This window comes from Polistes dominula, unplaced genomic scaffold, assembly GCF_049000335.1.
Source record: "Polistes dominula isolate Pdom_NZ unplaced genomic scaffold, Pdom_raw_medaka contig_37, whole genome shotgun sequence".
Lineage (NCBI taxonomy): Eukaryota > Metazoa > Arthropoda > Insecta > Hymenoptera > Vespidae > Polistes > Polistes dominula.
In genome coordinates, this window is record NW_028301169.1 from 4,547,791 (window position 1) to 4,572,055 (window position 24,265).

At 31.7% G+C, this 24,265-nt stretch overlaps 1 protein-coding gene across 1 annotated transcript in view; it reads right to left on the reverse strand.

Annotated features, from left to right (window-relative positions):
* Positions 1-24,265, reverse strand: part of LOC107067017 (uncharacterized) — a 293,899-nt gene that overhangs the window by 155,290 nt on the left and 114,344 nt on the right.

A 24,265-nucleotide genomic window follows, 5' to 3' on the forward strand; every position in this document is an offset into this window, starting at 1 on the left:
GGAAAAAATATAAGATACCTTTTTTGTAGAGCATTAAATTTCCTATAAAATTCTTCCAGAACATTTTTCTGTACAATCAATTAATGATGAGATATGAATTTTATTCTATTGGACTGAGAAAAAAATAAAAAACTGCGATGCGGAGGGTCTTCCTATTAAAATTAAGAGCTCATATTTGGTGAGAATTTTTTTAAGGTGTCTAGCAACTCATTTTTCCATGGCACTTGTAAAAAAAAAAAATAATTGATTTTTTTGACCCACACTAATATTATATATATATATATATATATATATATATATATATATATATATATATAGTAATATAAATAAACATCGATCGTTGCAAATCGCTCAACGCGTTACGCAATGACGATAACCTAGAGAGCAAGTAATATAGGTGTGTGCAACCGTGTTAGTGTCGTTTAAACGAAACGATAAATCGAGTTTTCCCTCGTCGAAGAAAAATATTAGCATTCTTCGAGATATGTAATATATTTTATATGGATACAAAACGACTTTAAATGTATTCGCTTTAGTAGATACTACTAACTTTTCTTTTTCTTTTTTTTCTATTTCTTTCTCTCTTTCCTTTCCTATCCTTCCTCTTTTTTCATTTCGCATCTCGAAATTTTCTACGGAGAAATTATTTTCAGACCAATATATATTATTACAAAACCGCCTAAATTAATTCGCGAACGAATGCATGAATATTAAATTAAACGAAGTAAACCAACTACCTAGGAGTAACACACATAGTACATACATACTCACCCCCCCCCCCCCGCCTGGTGTACAATACGAATTTACATGCATGCGGGAACGAAGAAAAGGAATATATAGTGGTGGAAGAAGAAGAGGGAGAGATGGTGAAGTAGCGATCGAGGAGGAAGAAGAGGAAGGGGAAGGGGGGAGGGAAGGGTTGGGTAGTACTCGCGTAATGGACGCTCGCGCTCTCGGTACGTTCGATTAATTACACCGATAATTCATTAACTCGTTGCAACGATGTAGTCCGATGCGTAGAATCTTATTCGTGTAATATTCATGAGCATAGTAACGACGACGATACTGTTCATCATCAACTAACGGCCAACTCTACTAACTTTGCATTCGAGGAGTAGTCTGCTACTCGAGCAAAATACTTTGTTAGTTATAATCTTTTAATTGAACGGTTTTAAGAAAATAAATTAAATGTTCTTTTTTTAAATTTTTCTTTTTCGTTTTTTCTTTTCCCCCATCCAAAAAAATTTTTGTTATCGTTTTATATTATTGATATATTAATAGAATTTTGAATTTCGAGGACTAAAATTTTGATCCGATCAATTCATCATTCATCGCAAATATAATATTATTTTCACTTTGCAAATTAGGAAAAGGGTTATATTCGATTAATTTGATTACTTTCTTCTATAGTCGAATTGCAAATTTAGCCCCCGAACCAACGTCGAAAGTATATGTCTGCAAGAAGAGGGAGGGGGGAATAGAAAATGATAGATAGTAAGAGAAAGAGAAAGTTCGCGGTTAAATCGAAGGTAGAGTTCAACAAATCTCACGCTCGGAATCGTAGTGTAAACAAGTCCGGCTAATACAGCAAGTGAAACTACAACACTCGTACGATTTTACATCGAATTGCAAACGGATGATGTTTTCTCCACACCCCCACTCCACACCTCACTCCACCACCACTTTCTCTCTCTCTCTTTCTCTCTTATTCATTCCATGTTAAATTTATTCTCGCTTTTGCTACGCCCACTCGAATTCTGAATTCTCTATCCCCCTCCCCCACCTCCACCACCAACCTCCACCCACCCATCCCACTCTTTCAACTCCTTCAAAAAGCATCCTGACGTAGTTATCTCCTACCTTTTCTCTCTCTCTTTCTGTTTCTCTCGCATACTCTCATCTCATCGCTTTGCCTCTTCTATCGTCTTATTCGCTAGAGAACAAAGGAGTTATAGGAGCCAAGTGGATAGAAGACAAAATTTGCGACGTTTCGAAAACCCGTTTCTACTCGCGAAAAGACACGCGCGCGCGCGTCTCGTGATTTACGAGCTAAGATGATATCTTTTTAGTTTCAACGTATTAAATATCAAATGCAGTAGTAGTATGTATATAGTAGTGTAACTACATCAATATCCCTAACTCCAGGGATACTCAACCTTTATTATCTTAAAGGCACCCGTGTTGAAAATCGATGACAACCAGAAACAATAAACAAACAAATAAACAAACATTTTTAATCGTTATTACCGGGCTTGGAAAACAATAGGAGGGTTTTTTCTTCTTTTGATAAAGTGAAAACTTCTTTAGGCGCATCACGTCGTGTACACAATAACCTTTTTGCTGGCCAGTTTAAATGGAGTTTGATCCCAACCGTCACGCTCCGAGGTGAAACACGCCTTCATTCCGTTAAATTCAGGGGAACCAAGCGAGAAACAAATTAGCTTTTAATGTACCTGTTATCTTTAGATATTTTTACTCTTGGTGAAATTTCAATCAAAACTATTTATCCCGTATATTAGTACACACAACTAATTTATTGCTTTTTTTTTCTTAAATTGTAATAACATTGAACAAGATATTGATTTGCAAAAACGGCAATAAAAACCGATAGATAATTGATCTATAGTATATACATACATCAATATATATAACATATATAAATTATAAGTATATACTTTGTCAATTTATGCATATGTAATATTAATTTATAACTTGTTCCCGATTCGACACAATAATAACATCTATAATAATATTCATACTATTCATACATATATATATATATTACTTAAAAATTGATTACAAACACCATAAAAGTTCGATCTTTTTAATTTTGTTTCTAACAAGTGATCTGTCCCTAAATCAGGAGAGGAGAGGGTTGCAGGGTGGAAGGTTGGGTAAATTCGTGCAAGCAAGCGTACTAGAAACGTGTAATAATACATTCATCATTTTCATTTTGTTTTTTTAATTATACAAAAGGAAAAGGAAATAAAAAGAAATGAAATTGAAAAACAAATGTTGCTTTTTAAATTAAAAAGAAAAAAGAGGAAGAAATAGATAAAGAGGAAGAGAGATAGAAAAAGGGAGAGTACACTCCGGAGAGATAATTTTTCGAGTCCTTAATTCCTTTTACGTTTAAGGAAGAGTCCAAGAGCTTTTATCATGCAACGAACGAACTATATATACATATACACATACATATATATACAGCACACAGCACACATACAAAGGAATAGAAGGAGGTTCGACTAAAAAGCATATTTTCTGCGCTGCACTTCCGCGAACGAGCCATTCCCGAGAATAGAGATATGAAACATTGATCGTGGAGGATTTCCTTCTTTCCTTTCTCTCTTTCTCTCTCTCTCTTTTTCTCACTCACTCATTCTTTCGGTACATGCACACGTATACTCACACATAAACGCAAACACAAAACCTCGTAAGAAAAGAAAGCAAAAGAAAGCAAAAGAAGCAAAAGAAGAAGAAGAAGAACTAGAATAAGAAAAAGAAAAATAAGAAGGAGTAGAAGTAGAAAGAGTATAAAGGGGGTGAAGAGGGGGTGGTGGAAGGGGTATGGTTGAGTAAGAAAAGGAGGTAGTGGAGGGAAGGAAGGAAAACTGGAGACGGAAAATGTGGACGAAATGATATCGCTTTACCGTCTCAGCTTCCCTTTCCTTTTCTCCTTCGTTTCCTATCGAAAGACAGAAAGAGAGAAAGACTATGAGAGAGAGAGCGAGAGAAAGAGAGTGTAAGAGAGAAAAGGATGCGAGAGGAAGATATCAAACTCGACGATCTCGGCACGTATAGATAGTATTCCATGGTATTTGAAAATATTCGATACGTTCGAGGCTCCCTCGGCGCGCATCGACAACGAAAGAGGTGGAGAAAGACGGAGATAGAACATATATATATATATATATATATATATATATATAGAAAGAGAAAGAGAGATAGATAGATAGATAGAGAGAGGGGGGAGGAGTGTCGGCGTTTTCCAGAGATGTTTGCTTGCATAACGCAAACAAGAACATATCGATTTCGGATGCGACTGCACGCGTACCGACACAGCACACAGCACTGTACAGCAGGTAAAGGACAGACAAATATATATGTATGTATATGCATACGCATCTATATGTACACATATGTGGTACGTCGAGGAATACGTACATACAGTGATAGAACACAGTGTATTACGTATATGTCTATAGAAAATAAAGATTAATTCGCAATTATCGACATATCTATGCGTATTAATAAAATATCCTCGAGTCGTGATCCTCAATTTTATTAATTTAGACTGGATTAAATTATTTTATTTTTTATTTTTTATAAAATTATATTAAATATTATAAGAGCAAAAAACGATTTCTTTTTGGGTTGAATTATTTTAAATATAGAAGTATTTTTTTATTAAATTATTTTTTAAATTATATATTTTATATAAAATATATAATAATATATTTTTTATTTAAATTTATAAATTACATTATAATTAATATAATGATAATAATAAATTATTATATAATTTTATTTTAATAAATTGGTTATCATGCGAGGAGTTGTTTAAATATAATATTACTTGAGTTACACGATTTTGTTTAAAATTTTTCTTTAATTTTTATGTTCGCGCGCACTATATGTTATGCTGAAGCATAACATATCCGTTTTAAACTAACATACAATTTTTAAGTTGAAATTATCTCGCGTTTTGTACGGAAATCTCACGGCAGTTTTTTATTCAATAATGAATTTATTATTTGAGTCTTGCCGACTATGTTACAATTATTTGAATGCTTGGTATGGACTGTATGAATGTATGTTGAATGACGGACACTTTCTTACTTTATTTCACATATTTTATATCCAAATTAGTTACACCCCTTTGGAGAGGGAAGGAAATAAATGAAACTTATTGGCCAATAGTAGGAGGGTCTACGTACCAGGGTTTCCCGATGGAAGAGCTTATGTTTTTGGTAAGGGTTATAGTGAGGGTTAAGCATAAGAAATTTTCTTTATGAGTAATGTCCTTTCTCTCTGTGTTATCCCATGTTTACATAGGTATCGTATACCACTCAAAGGACCCGACACTGCACAAAGGTTTTCGTCGCACCAATATGTTTCGATGATCGTTGAGTTGGTTGGGAATTTATGGTCCTCCAGAATTTTTTTTAATCTTTGAGTGGAATTTTTTAAGTAAACGATACCCTATACCTACTGCCTATCGTATTCTATGATATTTTATTTCATAGGTTTATTGCAGGGTTTTGTTCAAATAAGATCGATAGCGTATTTCAAAAGAAATTGAATATAAAGGAAAATAACTAAATATAAAGTTTATCGTCTACAAAGGATTTGATATTGAACATTTTATAAGAAATAAATATTTTAAATAATAGTCGTATGAACTAGAAAAAAAGAAAATCTCGTTTAATTTTATTAACACTTTGATTCCAGTGTATAAACATTCATAGTATCACTATTAGATAATCTTGTAAAATTACTTTTGCCAATAAGGGGAATACACTTTTTATCGATTGAAAAATAATATTTTCATCGAAAGTTTTCAAGGTTTAATTTATTGATGTATTCAAATAAAGTTATACAATTTGCAAAGTAAATTATAATAAAGCAAAAATTGCATTTTTATTACCGTCCGGTTAAATAGAGTACAAAAAAAAACTCTACCAGAATCAACGTATCAAATTTGTTTGTTTATTTTACTGAATAATATTAAAACTTACATTTACCTACTTTCTTCCTTTCTTTCTTTCTTTCTTTCTTTCTTTCTTTATTTATTTATTTCTTTCTTTCTTTCTTTCAATTTCTCTCTCTCTATTTTAGTAAACTGTTCTATCTATTAAATAATTTTCGTAACATTTCTTCTTTAAAAACATCTTTGAAGTCTAACAAACATTGTTCATACAATTTATTTATTTGTATAAATTGTTTAACCCTTTACGAAGTAAGAACGTTAATTGCGATTTTTAAGTAATTAAAAAGATTTTTTTTACAAAAGATAATAAGTATATATATAATATATAATATCAAATATAATATTATATAAATAAATATTAAATTATATTAAATAGTATATATTGGGTTGACAACAAATTAATTGCGGATATCACCAATCATTTTCCTTGATAAATCCGCAATTTATTAGTCGTCAACCTAATAATATATAATATACAATATACAAAAAATAATATATACAAAAAAACTAAAGTAGTAAAAAAATAATAAAATAAATAAATAAATAATAAATAATAAATTTTAGTTTTTTTACTTAAGAGTCATCTAGCCACTTTTGATAAATGTTTAAGTACGAATAATTAGTGTATTGTAGAAATGCAACGCAATCTACCACGCGAGTTCTGTTATTTGTAAAAAAATAATTCCTGTAATTTGTAAAAACAAATGCGATAGAAACGCATAAAAAATGTACCATTTATTTATTTCTAAATAAAAGAAAATATTTTGTTAGCTATCCAATTGGCTAAAAAATCTCCTAATATATTTAAATACATGTTTTATATTATAATTGATTTTTTTTTTTGGTTTAAACGGTCACTTACCCGTTTTCAATAGAAATAAATATACATAAATAAACGAAGTATCAAGAAATTTAGCATGTAACAAAAATGTATCCGGTTTTATTTACAAAAGGAAGAATTGAACTTATTAAATTTGAAATCGAGGTTAAGAGAAACGTCGATGTTTATAACTACGAACGCCGACACGAAGGGGAAATACGGATAATAATATACAAGAACGATTCACTCGCGTCAGCTTGAAATTATAGATCCTACAACCAAGAACACGATACGAAGTCACACAGGGGTTAAGGGCGTACGATGATCAGTCACGCGCGTTCCATCTAACTCGAATGAACAAAATGGGTAAATATGAAGAAGGGGATGAAGGGAGTGGAAGGGTAAACTAGAAGGCTCTGATGGTGGTAGTTGAAGAGAAATGGTGATAACAAATACGATAATAACGCGATTTAATTATCAATACTATATACGGTATCATAATAATGGAACTAATGACGTTAATAATTAACTGTTATGAAATGTATGTTCTTTTTGTGATCTCTAATTTCTTCTTTCTTTTTTTTTTTTTTAAGCGGTTTCTAATAAACACGTTCGTTTCATCATATTTTTTTTCATTTGTTTTCACGATCGAGTTTAAATCAAAATGTCAAACGAATGATATAACGATGTTCATACTTAAATGATATATTTTTACTTATACTTTGGTTTTTTTTTTAGATATCAGATGTGACGATCATAATAAAATTATTTGAGAAATTTCAATTTTGATAAAAGTCTATTGTGTCCCATTATACAAAATTTAGATTGATCTTGAATAGTAACATTTGCAACTTTTTGATGAAATAATAAATGCCACAATATTCCGTTTTTTGAAATTAAATTACTATTGTTTGATGAATTTAAAAAAGAAAATGCAACGTTTGTAAAATAAAAAATTGCAACGCGTCACATTTTAGAAAAATATAAAATAACAACTATTGAAACATTTCAAATAACTTTCTGTAATTAATATTTAAAAATAAACAAAAATTGAAATATAATATAAAAAATATTTCAAAGAGTTGATATAAATTATGGTGTGATAAAAAATAATGAATACAAAAATCTAACCTTGACGACTAGTTCCACATTTCGAAATTTTGCATCAAGTATCGTTGAAACACTTACCTGTAACAAAGAAAAAAATAAATAATTAATTAATTAATTAATCGAAAATTAATGAAGAATGAAACAAAAAGTATGATAAAATAAAATAATAAAATTAAAAAAGTAAATAAAATCATCATTGTTAGTTATAAGAATCTCTTTCCCCATATCGATATAAAAAAATATTTTCATCGAATTTCAATCGCTAACACACACGCATACACACACAAAACAAAAAAGTGATCGAATTTCTAGTAACGCTTTAATTCGATTCAGCGAGAGCTTAACTAAAGCTCAGCTGTATTTTCCTTTGTTTTCCACGCTTTTTCTGAAAGCTCCAGGCGGCACGTGCACGTACGTACACACCCACTCACACTACTCACACACTCTACAAACACATCATATACATATACATACACATTATAAATATAGCGGATGATTTTCGCTTACAATCCACACACCTGTCTGCTGCCCACACACACATGTTCACATTGGACAGAGTAACAGTCACACAGTGTCATAGTCCATAGTTATAGTCACATTTACATTTACATTTACATCTACATTTAAATTTACATTTACATTTACATATACATTTGCAATTTATAGGGTCCCATACCCGCCGATACACACGAACCATACACATCGTAATATTTTTCCGAGCATATGCGATTACAATTCGCCCGAATTGAGCTTGTGCAAGCAATCAAAGCGAATCAAATGAATCAAAAGAAGAAGAAAGAGAGAGAGAGAGAGAGAGAGAGAGAGAAAGAAGTATTTGAATGAAAACGGATGTTTATTGACGTTATTGCAACGAGAATGCATATACATTGTATCTACCCCGTGGCTATTCGACAACGCGATTAATTATTTTAATTAAGGTATAAAGAGAGTGTTAATTAGATGAAGAACAAAAATTCCCCTTTATCTATTTCTATCTCCTTTTCAAATAAAACCGAAGGAAAACTTATTACGTTAGAAAAAAAGGAACAAAAGGAGAGAGATAGAGAGAAAAAGAAAGAGAGAAAAAGAAAAGGAAAACAAAAAAGGAGGAAGAAGAAACTTTTAAAGAAAATTTGAATTTCCAACAAGAGAAACATTTATCGTGAAATAAGAAAGAAAAAGAGAGAGAAAGAGGGAGAGTGGGATGGAGAAAGGGGGGGGATAGAAATAGAGAAAATCCAGTGCTTTTCTCTTTTTCATCGTGTGTAGGAAGACAAAAGAATAGAACACGAGAGAATGGTATATTCTCAGATGCATCGTAGTTGTTCTTCTTAGGAGAGATAGAAAAAGAGAGGAAAAGAGAGAGAGAGAGAGAGAAAGACAGAGAGAGGGAAAGAGAGAGGGAAAGAGATAAGAAATAAATGTGAAAAACTCGAGATTTTTATCGAGAAGCTAAAGTAACTACTACTAGGATCCTTATCGAGGAAAATGTTCTTGTTCGTTCGACGTTTCGTTTGCGATACGTTTTTCATTACTTCCCTATTTTTATATCTTCTTTTTCCACTTCTTATTCTTATTTTTCTAGAAAATTATCTCAAATAAATATTTCACTAAAATATATATTCTTTTCTTTAAACGTTCTAACGTTATTATCAAACAAATGTTATTAACAAAAAGAAAAATACTACTGTAAGTTTCTTAAAATCATACACCGTTATTTTTATATTTTAAATTTTTAATTGAAAATTACTGATATAGTGTGTTTAAAATGAAAACAATTTATAGATAAATACTTTAGTATATCTTAATTAGATATTTAATGAGTTCAATTGGATTTATTATTTAATTAGATATTTATATTGAGTTTAACTTTATAGCTTTAATTATAAAAAGTGAATTAAACAAATACGAAAATAAAATGTATAGAAAATAAAGTCGTATATATGTTAGTATAATTGTATAAACAGAATGAATACTTAAGCTTTTATCATGTTTAACAATTGATCATTCTTTATTTTGATTGCACTTTTAAACGATTTTTAATATCAAAATCAATGTAATACCCATTACAATAAGAATAAGAAATTACATTTGTTTTATAATATACTTCCGAAATGTTAAACAATTCTCGATTTGATATTTAATCGATGAAAATATTGAACTTGAAATTACAATTAAGAAAGAACTTTAATACAAATGTATTTTAAATTAAACAAAGAGTCGTTAATATTAATAAAGTATATAAGAGTGTTTGATATACCTTTAATAAGTGTTAATTAATTGAAGAAAATGTATATTGTAATTTAGAAACACGAAGATTAAATTCAACGTACCGTCCGCTTTGAAATCCACTATTTGACTGATTCATTGTCCTTTATGAAAGTCGGTTAAAATTTCTTTTATTGATTTTTGTTTATATGACTTCCCAAAGGTTACATATGTATGTATTACGAAAATAAATATTCGTAATATTGAATAAAATTTACTCTTCAGCAGTTAGGCACAATGTAGAGGGTGTTTATACATTATTGATATAATATTCATAATGCTCAATAAAATAATTTTTTAAAAGTGGAAAAAATTTTAAATGATAATTACTAGAGTTAGTATGTGATTTTTCTACGTTTTCGTTTTCTTAAAATTTATTCAAATCAAATTCACATGATTATTTTATTAAAATATAATTTGTATATCATAACTGTGGTTCTATTAACAGTAATATACCATTGTCTAATTTGTCCGAATTTACGCCATTTTGCATCACAAAAGACTATTTTAATCCAATTAACTTTGATAACAATTCTATCAATTTAATTTAAACTTTTTTTTCTGTTTCTTTTCTTTTTTAAATAAAAAAAAAAACATCGTATACAACTGACTAGTATTAAAGAGAAAAGAAGCTTTATGTATATTAAAAATATTGTTCGTCATTTATGTACACCAAGTATTATGAACATCATCCAAAGCTATTCCATGAATATCGAGAAATTATAAAAATGAGAGGAAGAGTTGGAATAAATTTCGCGGAGGGAAGGGGAAAAAAGGCGAGTCAACTTGGCTCAAAGACGAGGGTCGTGACCTGGAAACGTAACTCCAGCAGAACTCGATGGCTCGTGCCACCCGGAGAAAGGTCGTTTCTGATAAAATCGATCCTCGATACGATCGAGAGAGTTCCAATGATTTATTTATATAACACACACGGTGCAACATACAGACGATAGATAAAGTAACTTACCTAAATATCATCGATCTGTAATACGCACACCAATCCTTTACGAACAAACTTCATTCCATTTTATAATTTAATAGCTTTCCAAAAAAACACTTTTACTTATTTTTTTTTCTTTTTTTTCTTTTCTTTTCTTTTATCCCTTCATTCTGTTTAATCCAATTTATTTCGAGAGGAATCAAATTTGTTTTTTTTTCTTTTCTGATTAAAGTCACTTGATTCTTTACGTAAAATATAATATTAATACGTAATGGAAAAAAAATAAATTTAGACTTTGAAATGATTTGAAATGATTTGAAATAAATAAAATAATAATACTTTATCAACATTAAAATAATTTTCGTGTGAACAATTTGTCTTAAAAAAACAAAACTTCGTTTTATCGTAATCTTAAATTTCTAACTAAAAGAAATTAAAAAAACAAAACAACAAAAATATAACAAACTTAGCACGTCGTATGAATAATTCAAATAACTGATAATGATTAAAAGATAACTAAAAGAAATAAAAAAAAAATTATAAGAAACTTAACAGGTCGTATGAAAAAATCAAATAACTGACACAATGAGTGATAAAATAAAATAAAGAAAAAAAAATTAAAATTGAGAAAAGAAAAATAACGTGACATGTTAAAATTCTAGGGATATTTCAATGACAGATAAATGAAGAAAATAATATCGAGAAAGAGATAAAAAGTAATAAGAAAACGGGTGGGACATGGTAGCGTGTTGTTCAACCATTAAAACCTGCCTCTTCTCAACGCCCAACCGCATATTAAAGTCGTACTTTTAACTTTCCAACCTTATCTCTTGTTAATGTTTCCTTACTATCTCGATGATGAAATTGAAACGGAAGATTTTAATCTTCAACATTGATCCTAACGATCACTAATGATCCAAATTCATATACGTTCCAATATGTAAGTATTAAAACGTAAATATCTAAGCATGTAAGTAAGTTATTAAGCAAGTACTTATTTCCTCAAAGTGTTTGTTCTAGCAGAAGAACTTCGATCAATAAAAAGAAAATTTTTTCTTTCCCTTTAAATTATTTAACAAAAATCAAAATAAAATAACAAAAAAAGAAACATTTGTATATCAGATAATCGATCGATAAAAATAAATTTTTTTCCTTCCCTTTAAAACTATTTAACAAAAATCAAAGAATAGAAATAAAAGAAAAAAACATTTGTATATCAGGTTGAACTCTTAAAATGTTCTATCATTCTAAAAGTAAACACCGATGGTTTACTCTGATAAAAAAAAAAAAAAATGATAAAACCGACAATAATAGGAACTATCGATACAAAATTCGAGTTTACACTAGGTTGAAACTTGATTTAACGATGTTTCTCTCATTCTATTGATATATCTATCTATCAATCTGTCTATCTATTTATCAAACCATCTATCTCGCTTTCTCTCTCTCTCTCTTACACCATTGACTCACTCAGTCAGTTATTCGTTTACAAACTCTCGTTCGTTCCTTTCCCTTAAAGCGGATGGAATCGTAAAACGAAGGAAATAACGAACACAAACGCTCGTTTGTGTTTTTCTTTACCATCGAAGGTTCACCTTCTTCGACTTCTTCGATACTACGAGGAGAACTACTTAACCGCTTTCTGAATCACTATGTACTAAAAGGTGAATAATTTACATAAGAACGGAAACACGTTGGTTGCCTCGAACGCGTACCACCATCTTTCGAAATTCCTTATTCGCTTTACTCTCCGGAAGATCCGTAACCAATGCCCCCCTCCCGTGTGTCGAGGAATTGCGAAATATTTTTTCTTCTTCTGTCTCTTTTCATCCCCCCAATTCTTCTCTTTTTCTCATATTTTTATTCTTTTTTTTTATCATGTCTTTTATCTTTTATCTCTTAAAAAAATGACAGATATAAGGGACGGGATAAAAAAGAGAGAGAGAGAGAGAGAGAGAAAAAAAATTACGATGACGAGCGTAAAAGTGACAATGACGATAAAAAGAGAAGGATAAAAATGAGAGAGAAAAAGATAAAAAAAAAAAGAAAATATAATAGAAATTTAAATCACGAGAAAAAAAGAGAGAGAGAGACAAAAAAAAATGTTAAGAAGGAGAAGAATGATGATGATACAAAAAATGTATGAAAATTAAAAAAAAGGAACAGAAAAAAAACGATAAAAATTCATGAAGGAAAATATAACGAGATGCGATATAATATTGTAAACGCGACTACTACACAACGACACAACGACACAACGATGACAACGATGATGACGACGACACAACGAGAACGTTAACGACGACGACGATGAGGAACGTGCGAGTGAGCAAGTTTTCAAGCGGCTTACGTAAGCACGTAATTAGCTGTTACGCGCGTGCAGAACGATTTCGTTAATTATGAAACGTTCGATACAGGTCGGTAGTAGTAACAGCAACACAACGTCAATACCAACACATTCAAATACCAATACCAACACCAACAGCAGCAACAGCAACAGCAATAGTAATAGCAAAGAGCAGTCTCGTTGTCCACGTTATAAATCCTTCATCGAATTCGAACGAACCGTAAACAGGAACGAATACGCTAACGGGCAACTTCTCCCTATACCAACCCTCACCCCAACCCCTTTCCCACTCTCTTTCTCTTATCAGTTGAAAATATCCAATATTCTCTACGTTCGATATATTATTATTATTACATTCGATGGAATTTATAATAGAGAAATTTGCAACGAGTTAAAGATCGAAAAGTTTAATTTTATGAAAGGTTATTACCAATATATATAAAAGCATTAACGATTTTATCAAGTTTTATCGAGCATTATTATGGAACAGCGTTTCTCAACTTGTAAACCGTTGGATAGGTCAATATTGGGGTCGCGTTTCATTTTTAATTGGCTACGAAATGATAGATGTGATACGACTAGCGTTGGGTAAGGTAATTAATTTTTTACGAGATTTCTACAATGTATAAATTGAATCTTTTTAAATAATTAAAGCTCAAACTTGGTCGATTAGATTTTTACAAAATTGTTATAATACAAAACATTTGTATCGTAGTATTATAAAAAAAAAAAAGAAAGAAATTTATATTAACTTATGTGGAATAAAAAATCAAATTTATTTGTTATATGTGCCCATAATTATGAAAGTGGTCTAAGTCCAAATTTAAAAAAGAAAAATGAATTTATTAGTAATTTTACAGCATACATTATTTTAAACTAGATTAATTCAATGTAATATTTTCACGATATTGTCAAAAATGAACCGTTAGATAGTGTTTATTTCAATATTATATAGAATTCATTTAATGTTCAAATATAATTCTTTAAATGTCTCGAAACAAGAGATATATGACTTAGAATACTTTCATAACTGTGGTCACATATATAATATTATCTCTCTAATGCATGTATTTCTTTTTATAGCAATAACGTTTATTACTGTAATTATTATTATTGTTAGTGTGAAAAGTCTATAAGTAGAAAAGTTTACCAAGGCACGGAAAAAAGTAAAAGAGAGTAATGAGAAAAGAACGAAGAGGAGGTTGGCTCGGTTGGGTGTGGGCGAAAACAACGGGACGACCGTTCGTTAAACGATGAAAAACACAACATTGAATACAATAACGTCGAAAGAGAGAAAATACTTTGACAACAAGATCAAAAGAGAAAAATAGAGAGAAAGGAGAGAAAAGATTCAGCACGCACGCACGCTCTCGAAATGTCAGAGTTTACGTTTTTCCCTGTAAATGAAAATGGCGGGGGCTTGTGAAGCGAACGTTAGCAACGTTTTTAGCAGTAAAATGAAAATGTTTCGTGAAAACGCCCCCATATACGAGAGTCACCCACGACGATATAGTAGTAGAGTGGTGGCAAGAGAAGAGAACTTTGACCTTTGAAAAAAACGATGCGTAGTAAAATGCTTCACACAGTTTCCTCGTCTCATCGACCAGTGACCTTCAATTTTGCTATCACGGTTCGCTTGTTTCGCCATTCAAATTAATCAATTTCCTTTTACTCTCTGTACTTTTTTTTCTTTTTTTTCATATTTATTCTTCTATACTTTCTCTATAACAATTTTCAAGGTTTAACGATTGCTTCGAAAAGAAAGAAGATAAAAAAAAGAAAAAGAAAATACCTAGAGATTTAAAACAAGACGAATAACGAATCAAAAGAGAAATAGGAAACATAAACCCATTGACTGCAAAATACGAGATATCTTGTAGTGTGTGCTGCAATTTTTAGATTAATTACAAATGATTATTTGATATAGAATTATTAAAAAAGTTGAATAAAATATTTATACAGTGTAAAAAAAATTATATTATCAATTATTGTAAATACCATTAAAATATAAGATCAGTAACTTAATATAATTATATTTTTAAACATTTCATATATTCTTTCAATGAGTTGATCACGATATTAAATAACACATTTGTGTGACAATGATAGAAAGATGTTAATTGGTTTGTTAAATAAACGTACCATAAAAGGAAAAATAAGAGAAATAAAATATACTTACTATATATATATTTCTTTCTTCCTCTTTCTCATGTTTTCTCTTTGCTCGTTTACTTTTCTCCCCTAGTAAAGCGCGAAAGTCTGAGAGAAGGCTTTAGATTCGCAGGATAAGCCGGAGATTTACAGGATACCGAATGTTTGAGAACATTGGGAATGGTCCTGGTCGTGGAGCCGAGTAGCGGGCTCGGAGAAGATCGATCGTAGTCTATCTCTCTCTCTCACTCACTCTCTCACACGCACACACACATTCACTTCTCCCTTATTCACTCAGTCAGCTATTCACTCACACATTCACTCAGTCACGGGCTCCCATGTTCGTTGACTCCCTCCTCTCTCTTCTTCTATCTTGCTGTCTCTCTCTCTCTCTCTCTCTTTCTCTCTTACACCTACGCCTTCCTCTTCGATTCAACGAACCGCGTTCATTCGAGCGTATAAGAGTAATAGAGAGAGAGAGAGAGAGAGAGAGAGAGAGAGAGAGAGGAAGAGGGAGAGAAATGCAGAATTACGAGTAAAATTACGAGCGTGTCGGCTCGACACGCTTCTCGTTTCCCGAATCGAGTGAAGCAACCGAGAGAGAAAGAGAGAGAACACGTAGATCGTGCATCATAGATCGTTGATGGGATCTCAGATTCGACATTGCGCTATCCAGTAATGCGGCTAGTAGTGGTTACTAACCAGCCAATAGGCGGACATAAATTAACCGAATGTTGTCGGTCAGTTTGGATCGTTCGTCTTTCCGACTCGACTAAATTTCTACTCCTCGAATTTGATTCGACTATAGACACACTACTCATTTCATTGAGATAAATATTTACGATGACGACGAGAAAAATGGTCCTAAAAGGGGAAAATGATTTGACGAAAAAAATATCGTTGGGATTTAAAAAGAAAAGAAGGGAACTTCGGTAAAAATTCGACGAGAGTTTATAACTTATGAAATTGTTTTTAAACGAGTAGTAAAATATGTCATATAGTGTAGTGGTCGTCTCTCAAACGAATTTTTTGATTTATTTCTTTTTTCTTCATTTTTTTTCAAACGAATTTGTATTAAAAGATGGATGAAAAAAAAAAGATAAGAAAATATATAAGAAGGATTGAAATATCAAAAGCTCTTAATTATCGTTATCATCGTCATCCTTGTCGTAGTTGTCGGTGTCCAGTCCAAGTTATTTTTTTTTTCTTTGGATGAAAAAGAGAGAGTCAAGGAATGTTGAAACTAAACGAAACTCTACGTCAAAGCCACGAGAAGAGTCAAGGAGGAGGAGGAGGAGAATGAGGAGGAAGAGGAGCGTTTACTTAACGATATTTACGAGAAGTACTACTCGTCGTAGTTGCAAACGGAACGGGCAGCAGACGGAACTACGCGTTGGACGCGAAAACCTGCATAGAGCATATCTTTTAAATGTTACACAATATTAGGGAGAAAGAGAGAAAAAGAGAAAAAGAGATAGAAAGAAAGACGAGTCTTTCTCCTACGTTTGCTAGCATATTTATCCTTCAACCTTTCTCTATTCTCTCTTTCATTTCTATATCTTTCCTTTAATTTCACGTCAGCAAAAATAAACATTATTCTTTGGTAAACGAGTAACAAAACGAAAAGTTCGCGAACAAAACTGTTGGAAAGAATTGGAAAACTTTCGAACGTGATTGAATTTCAAAAGAAAAAAAAATAAAAGAAATGGTTACGTATAACTCTTTTGGATTAAAATGAGGGATAAAAAGTGTCCCACCTTTTTGATGCACTCTAATGCATTTATTTATTATTATCGGTTATTTACGTAAAACAGTTGGTAATAATATTTTCAATAAATGTAAATTAAATTATTATTCTAAGTTATTATTAAAAATGTAATTAAATTATTATTCTTTATTTTTTTATATTTTTACATTATGTAATACTGTTATTAATAAAAAATATAACAAGAATTTTGTTTCATTTAAAACTCGATAAAATTTCTATGCAACCTGGGCTTTTTTATTATTTGAAATTTTGTGCCGCAAAGAGATAATATACGAATTCACGAAGATTATACGATTCGATATCTCGATCAAACAGGGGTGTGGGGAGGGAGGCCGGACAATAAGCTCGCAATAATTTTTAATTCCGAGCGTTTAACGTGATAGGAAAATATTCAAAAAGTTCACCAGGGATGAGGAAAAGGATGAGTGGTGACACATACACATATATATATATATATTGTACATGTACGGAAAGTGGGTTCAGAGTCGAGGGGGAGGGGGAAAAGGGAGACAGGAACGTTCGCAAAAGCGGAAAGTAGAAGCGGACAGATTGACATCGTTAAAAATTTAACGAGGAGCTTTTTGCACTTTTACGTTGCTCGTTTACGTGTCCACCGTGTATTAGAGTTTCAGTTCGTTGATCGACCGCCCTCTCGAAAAGGGAAAAATATCACAAAATAATGGCACGGATAACGATCTTTTATCGAAACTTTTCTCTTCTATTCTGTTCTATTTTATCCTATTCTATTCTATTCTATTCTCAATTGTATTTTCTCTCCTATCATTTCTCTTTTTCTTTTTTTTTCTTCTTTTTGCGTTTTATTACAAAAGTAACAGAATCCCGTCGATCTCATTTTTATTCGACCCTTTTCGTAGAATGAAAACAAAAGGGGAGCGGTAGAAGTATTCTCTGGGAAAAACGCATACCGAAACTTCCTGCTTTCCAATTAAAGGAACATTTGTACGGCGACTCCGCCACTCGAGAATCACCAAAAAAAAAATTCGACAAACTCAAATGGCCCTCTTTGGGATAATAACGAAAAAAAAAAAAATAAAAAGAAAGAAGAAAAAAGATCATAATAAAAAAATAAAAAAAAAAACAGTATATTCAAAATTTCCTTGTCAGATAAAATATCAAAGGAATTTGTTGAACCCCCTTTTTTTATGTTTCTAATTGTACGATCGGACACTTATCTACTTATTCAGAAAAAAAAATAAAACAATTAAATTAATTGTCATATAAATTTAAAACACACAAATTTTATTCGTTATATAGTTTACAAAAATGAAGTAAAAACAAAAAATGAAAATGAGTAGAATTTGATTAGAAAAACGAGTGAGTATGAAAAATAAAAATAGAAAAAAATTCACTGGAATGTATTTAACCGTAGCTAATAATTTATATCGTTTAGAAACGATCGAGTTGTCGCAAAGTGACCGTGAGGACTACTACTACTACTACTACTCTTGTCTCTACGTGAGAGAGCGAAAGCTTCTCCTCCCACGGAGTTCTCTTTGTCCGTTGTTCACTAAAGGGGAGGAAAGAGCGAAGAGTGGTGAGCTTTGGAGGGGAGTAGGAGGAGGATGAACCCTCCCGATCAATGCAGCAGCCTCGACGATCCCGACGGGTCCGACCACCATTTTACGTGCGTGCGGTGTGTGTGAATGCGTATATATGTCCGTTTGTAAGTGAAACGTGCGTACACACACACTCACAAACTCACACATACACATTACGCATACTCCCTCTCTATTTCTCTCTCTCTCTTACACACACTCTCTCTACTTCTGTCTATCCATACGCATATGCATATATATATGTATCACGATGATATTCTGCGCGTATTAGTGCGTGCGAACGAGCATAAGCTTCCGGTATGAGAACTGTCGGGTCAATGCGCGTGGACCAACGATTACGATGAAGACCATGTGCAATACTTATCATGTGCAACAACGTCCTTGGGGTCAGGATTAGTCTGATCATTGACCTCTTATCTCCTTACAAAAAATATATATATCTATTTTGTGTTTTTCTTTTTCTTCTTTCTTAAATTGTATCTATTAACATGTGTGTCTCTTATCATCGTACAAAAACTTATCTATTTTTATTTTATCCTTAAATTATATCTATTAATATGTGTCTCTTATCATTTTATAGTAATATATCTATTTTCTATTATTTTTCTTTTTTTCTCTTAAATTGTATCTATTGATATATCTCGGCGCGTGATAATATTTATGAATTAAAAAAAGAAATAAACAAATAATAATAATAAATTAAAAAATCGAAAAAATGAAAAGCATAATATTTTATAAGTAAAATTTGTTCAAATTTGGTTTATATACCTTTTCCCTTAAAAGATTCGTTTTATATGTACTATCGATTACCAATGGATATCATATTTAATTCATGAATTTTTGACATAACACGAGCCAACAAATTCCAATTTAAAATTCATTCGATCCAGTTGAAAAATCTGTCGACTTTATACATCAAACTTTCTCGGATTTGTTTTGACTAGAGAGAAAACTTTTGGCACAAGTATTAGGATTTTTATTAAATCGATTTAGAAATATTACTTTTAAATATTACTGAGGAAAGAAAGAAAAACCCTTTTTCTTTCGATAGTCCGTTATAAAAATTGGAAATAAATGATGTTAAGAAAGAGATTATTTTCACTCCCTCTCCCTTCCTTCTCATTCTCTCTCTCTCTCTCTATTCATGTATCTATCTTTGTTTAGTGGATCGTAACGGTACAAGTTGTATCACATGAAAACAATTCCAATAGCGTGGGAGTGTTCAATCATATTTCGTCGTGATGCATCGTCGAACACGATCAACGGGAAAGAGAAAGAGAGAGATAGAAAAGGGAAAAAGAAGAAAAGAGAAAATCTGTATGTTGTGTGATAGAGAAAGAAACTTTTTCATACTACGAGACGTTGTTCACTAACAATTAATGATTTTGTTCTTTGTTATTATTTGCGGTTTACGATATATGTTTTTCTTGTTTTTATTTTTTTCTCTTAAATATCGTAAAACAAGAAGATCGGAAGTTATGATGAGAGTACGGACACGCAACACCGTGTGTTTTGGCGCGTAATTCGAGATGGAATAAAAGAGAAACCGAGCCGCTAATTGACCGTTCATTTTTCCAAGCTCCGATTCTTTAACTCGACGTTGACCTACATATCGTAAAGAAACATGCAAAGAGAGAGAAAGAAAGAAAGAAAAATAAAATCCGATGCAGATAACTGTAACAAACGGATATTGCAAATAACGTAAATATTAATATAGGATATAAAATGATTCTTCGAAGGATATTAATTAAAACGTACGTTTAAATCGTTCAAATCTCGTGTAATCCAATTCAATGTTCGAGTTTGAAATAATAAAAATGTTGTAGATATTTGAGAAAGAAATAAATGAAAATTTTTGTGTTAAGAAAGAAAAGAAAACAGTATACCACTGAAAATGGTCTTTAAACCTTTACTTAAATAATAATAAAATCAATGTCATAAAATTGAGAGAAAAATTTCTAATGGCATTATATTTAAACATCCAATATTATTATTATATAATGATATAAAAATGATCAAGTACGTATTATTTAAATTATAAAAATAAAATATTAAAAAAAAAAACCTATTCCTTTCTATAAGAAGTAACAAACAATTTTATTATAATAAAACGAAATAATACTAAAAAAATATATATATAAATTTGTGTCCTTGAATTGTGCATGCGCGCTTTTATATAGCACTTATATGGAGTGAAAACGTGATGTAAATATAAAAAAGAAAAAGAAAAGAAAGTACAATATCTGTAATGTTTAATCATATTACGATAGATAAGTTAGACGCGTCTAATAAATCGAGAATACAATGATCGATCACGATCTATGTAAGTATTTAAGTAGACACTTTATATGTGTATACACGTATAAGTAGTTTGCACGATGTAGCTGCTCTCGAGGAAATAAGGAATCAAGGCTGAAACGGTAGATTTAATAGCGTAACCAAGAGGATTCCCCGGTACTTGCGAGAGACTTTGCTTGAAGCATGTGCGCTCGCGCGCACACACACTGATGGCGCAAAGTGCCATGGAGAAAGCGACCTACTTGCAGGATCGAGTAATTATAAGCCTTGAACCAAGCAGCAAACCGCTTCGTGGCTGCTTCAAACCGTGGAGCGAATCTGACAACTCGCATCAGACAAAGACGCGATAAACACGCACACAGTATAAAAAGCTTATTCAGCAGACAACGATCTTTGAACTTACTCGAATCCTGTGCCACGCTAAATCTTAACCATCGTCGTTCCAAAAATATTCGTCGATAAAAATAAAACCAATATAAAAAAAAAAAAAAAAATGAAGAAACGAAAATAGAAACAACAGACTTTTTTCTGCCATTTTATGCTTGAAATATCATCGTACCGAAATATACGACCGATTTAAAATTGCTTGTGTCTTTTATTACTCTACCCTTTTTTAAGGGTCTAGTAGTCAATTTTCTACGAAAACCTTTTCACACGTATACTCTCCCTTACATTTTCTATGATATTGTTGAGCGTCTTTTACTGTATCTTTTTCTGTTTCGAGTATACGACATACGGCATTTTCTTTCGAACTGTTAACCCTTTTATATACTAACTGTACCCATTACTCCTTGACTGTAAGTGATCCGACGGGAACTAGTTTTCTTATTTCACGTATATATATATATATATATATACATAGAGAGAGAGAGAGAGAGAGAGAGAGAGAGAGAGAGAGAGAGAGAGAGAGAGAGAGAGAGAGAGAGAAAGAGGAAAAAATAAATAGAGATATAGGTGATTATGATCAGATTTGAAGACCGATAAATAAATAAATCAAGATTATAAAAAGAGAGAGAAAAATGAATGAAGAGAGAAAAGTAGATAATTAAAAAAAGGAAGAGAAGGAATTTACGTTTGATCTGGGTGCTTTCACGAACGGAGAAAACGCGCGATCGGGAACGTTCCAACGGACCGTCCCGAATGATTTAGTTTGCATAAATACCACGGACGAAATACCTGTTAGTAGCAGCATGTAATTACAGTGGCAGAGAGATAGATAGATAGAGAGAGAGAAAGAGAGAGAGAGAGAGAGAGAGATACCGTGGTCATACGGCCACACGCTTACCCATCCTGCGGTGAGAGAGACATACATACGTACATATACATATATATATATATATATATACGATCCCAAATGCATGAATACATCTACATACATCCAAATATACATACATACATACATACATAGCTATAGATAGACACATACATAACATATATATATATATATATACCCGTTGGTATCAGAGAGGCGCAGAGAGAAATGTTCTCGAGAGTAATGCGGAGAGATGCGGGAAACTGGATGGGTACCGTTCTGACCTGTCGACGCGACGCGAAATGCATTCCACGATGGGAAACCTCGAGAACAACAACGGCAATTGAACGAAAAAAAAAACAAATATAAACGATTACTTTCTTCTCTTAACAGATTTTCATCTGAAATTCTTTTGATTCGATCAATTTATTATTATGATTATACCAATCATGACGTTTCATCACAAATACATACACACAGACATATATATATATATATCTTTTACTCTCTCTTTCTCGGCATTCTTTGTCCATGATAGATCGATCGAAAAGTACAATAAGAAAATTCAATAACTCGACTCATTTTAGGACAAGCGTACGAAGACGTGTACGTTATTAGAGATCAAAGTGTGAAAAGAAAGAGAATGTAGAAGAAAAACGTCTACTAGACTCTCGGAGATCGTCTTTACAAAGAAAGATAGATAGATAAATAGTTAGATAGAAAGAGTGAGAGAGAGAGAGAGAGAGACTATCGATTTGACACAATACAAATACCTCTTGCGATTCCATTAACATTGTGTCTCGGACTTGAGAGCAACGTCCTATCGTCTCCTCACCCACACATACACACACTTTCTCTCTCTCTCTCTCTCTTTCTCTTTCGAAACAAGCATCGATTCCTTTCTTCGACGTGTTCCACCCTCCAGTAGCAGCAGCAGCAGCAGCAGCCTTCTCTCATTCCTACACACTATGAAAAAGGTACACATAGATAAAATGGTGCGCGCGCGAGCGAGCACACTTCCAGTTTCCACAACCCCTCTTCGTCGTCATCGTCGTCGTCGTCGTCGAACACTCTCGACCGATCTTTTCATCCACCATTCAGCGTCGAGCGCCATTCGCCGTTTCTTTCTACCCTTATTTTCTTCCTCTATCCCTACCTTTTTCCTTTTTCCTCTTTCTATTTTTCTCTCGCTACCGTAAAGAAGCATTGTCCCTATAAATCTCGCGGCATAAAGGTGATGGTGGTAGGGGCGCGAAACAAGGAGCAGATAAAAACTTAATAAACTCGGGGAAAAAGCCAAAGAGGGTAAAAGGAAGAATGAGCAAGAAGAAGAAGAAGAAGAAGGAGAAGAAGAAAAGGAAGAGGACGAAATAGGAGGAGAATGAGATTCGATATTCGATCTTTGAAACGTCGAGAACATTTTTTATCGTTGAATTTCTTTTTAGGGGGATAGATTGATTACTTGATATGAGTAATATTTAAGAACGTTTGGGAGGTACAATCGGAGGTAAAAAGAAAAGTACTAATAATTTTAAATTCATGAATAGCAATGTTTTATAGCATGTTATGAATTATATTAATTTTGTCAATTCTAGAAAAGAATGAAAAAGAATTTTAAAAAAAGAGACAATAATAGTTTATTAATAACATTGAATTAATTGAGAAATGATAAATATAATAATACGACAAAAATTTGAAATAACTTTTGACAGGTGTATTCATACACCTTGATTTTTAACTTTAATGATAAAAAACAATTTTCATTTAAATTTTTATTAATATTCTGAATATCGAAGTATTAATTATTTATTTTATTCAATCATTTTCAATGAAAAATATTTGTAATGATAATAATTATTCAACGTTATGAAAAATTAGTGGATAAATTTGAAATTGTTACTGTCATCTTAAGCATTAACCTTTTTTTGGCACAAAATTTAAAAAAATAAAAAAACTCATGTTGAACAGAAATTTTCTTTCTTTTTAAATTGCACAATGTTGGTTTATTTTTATTAACAAAGGAA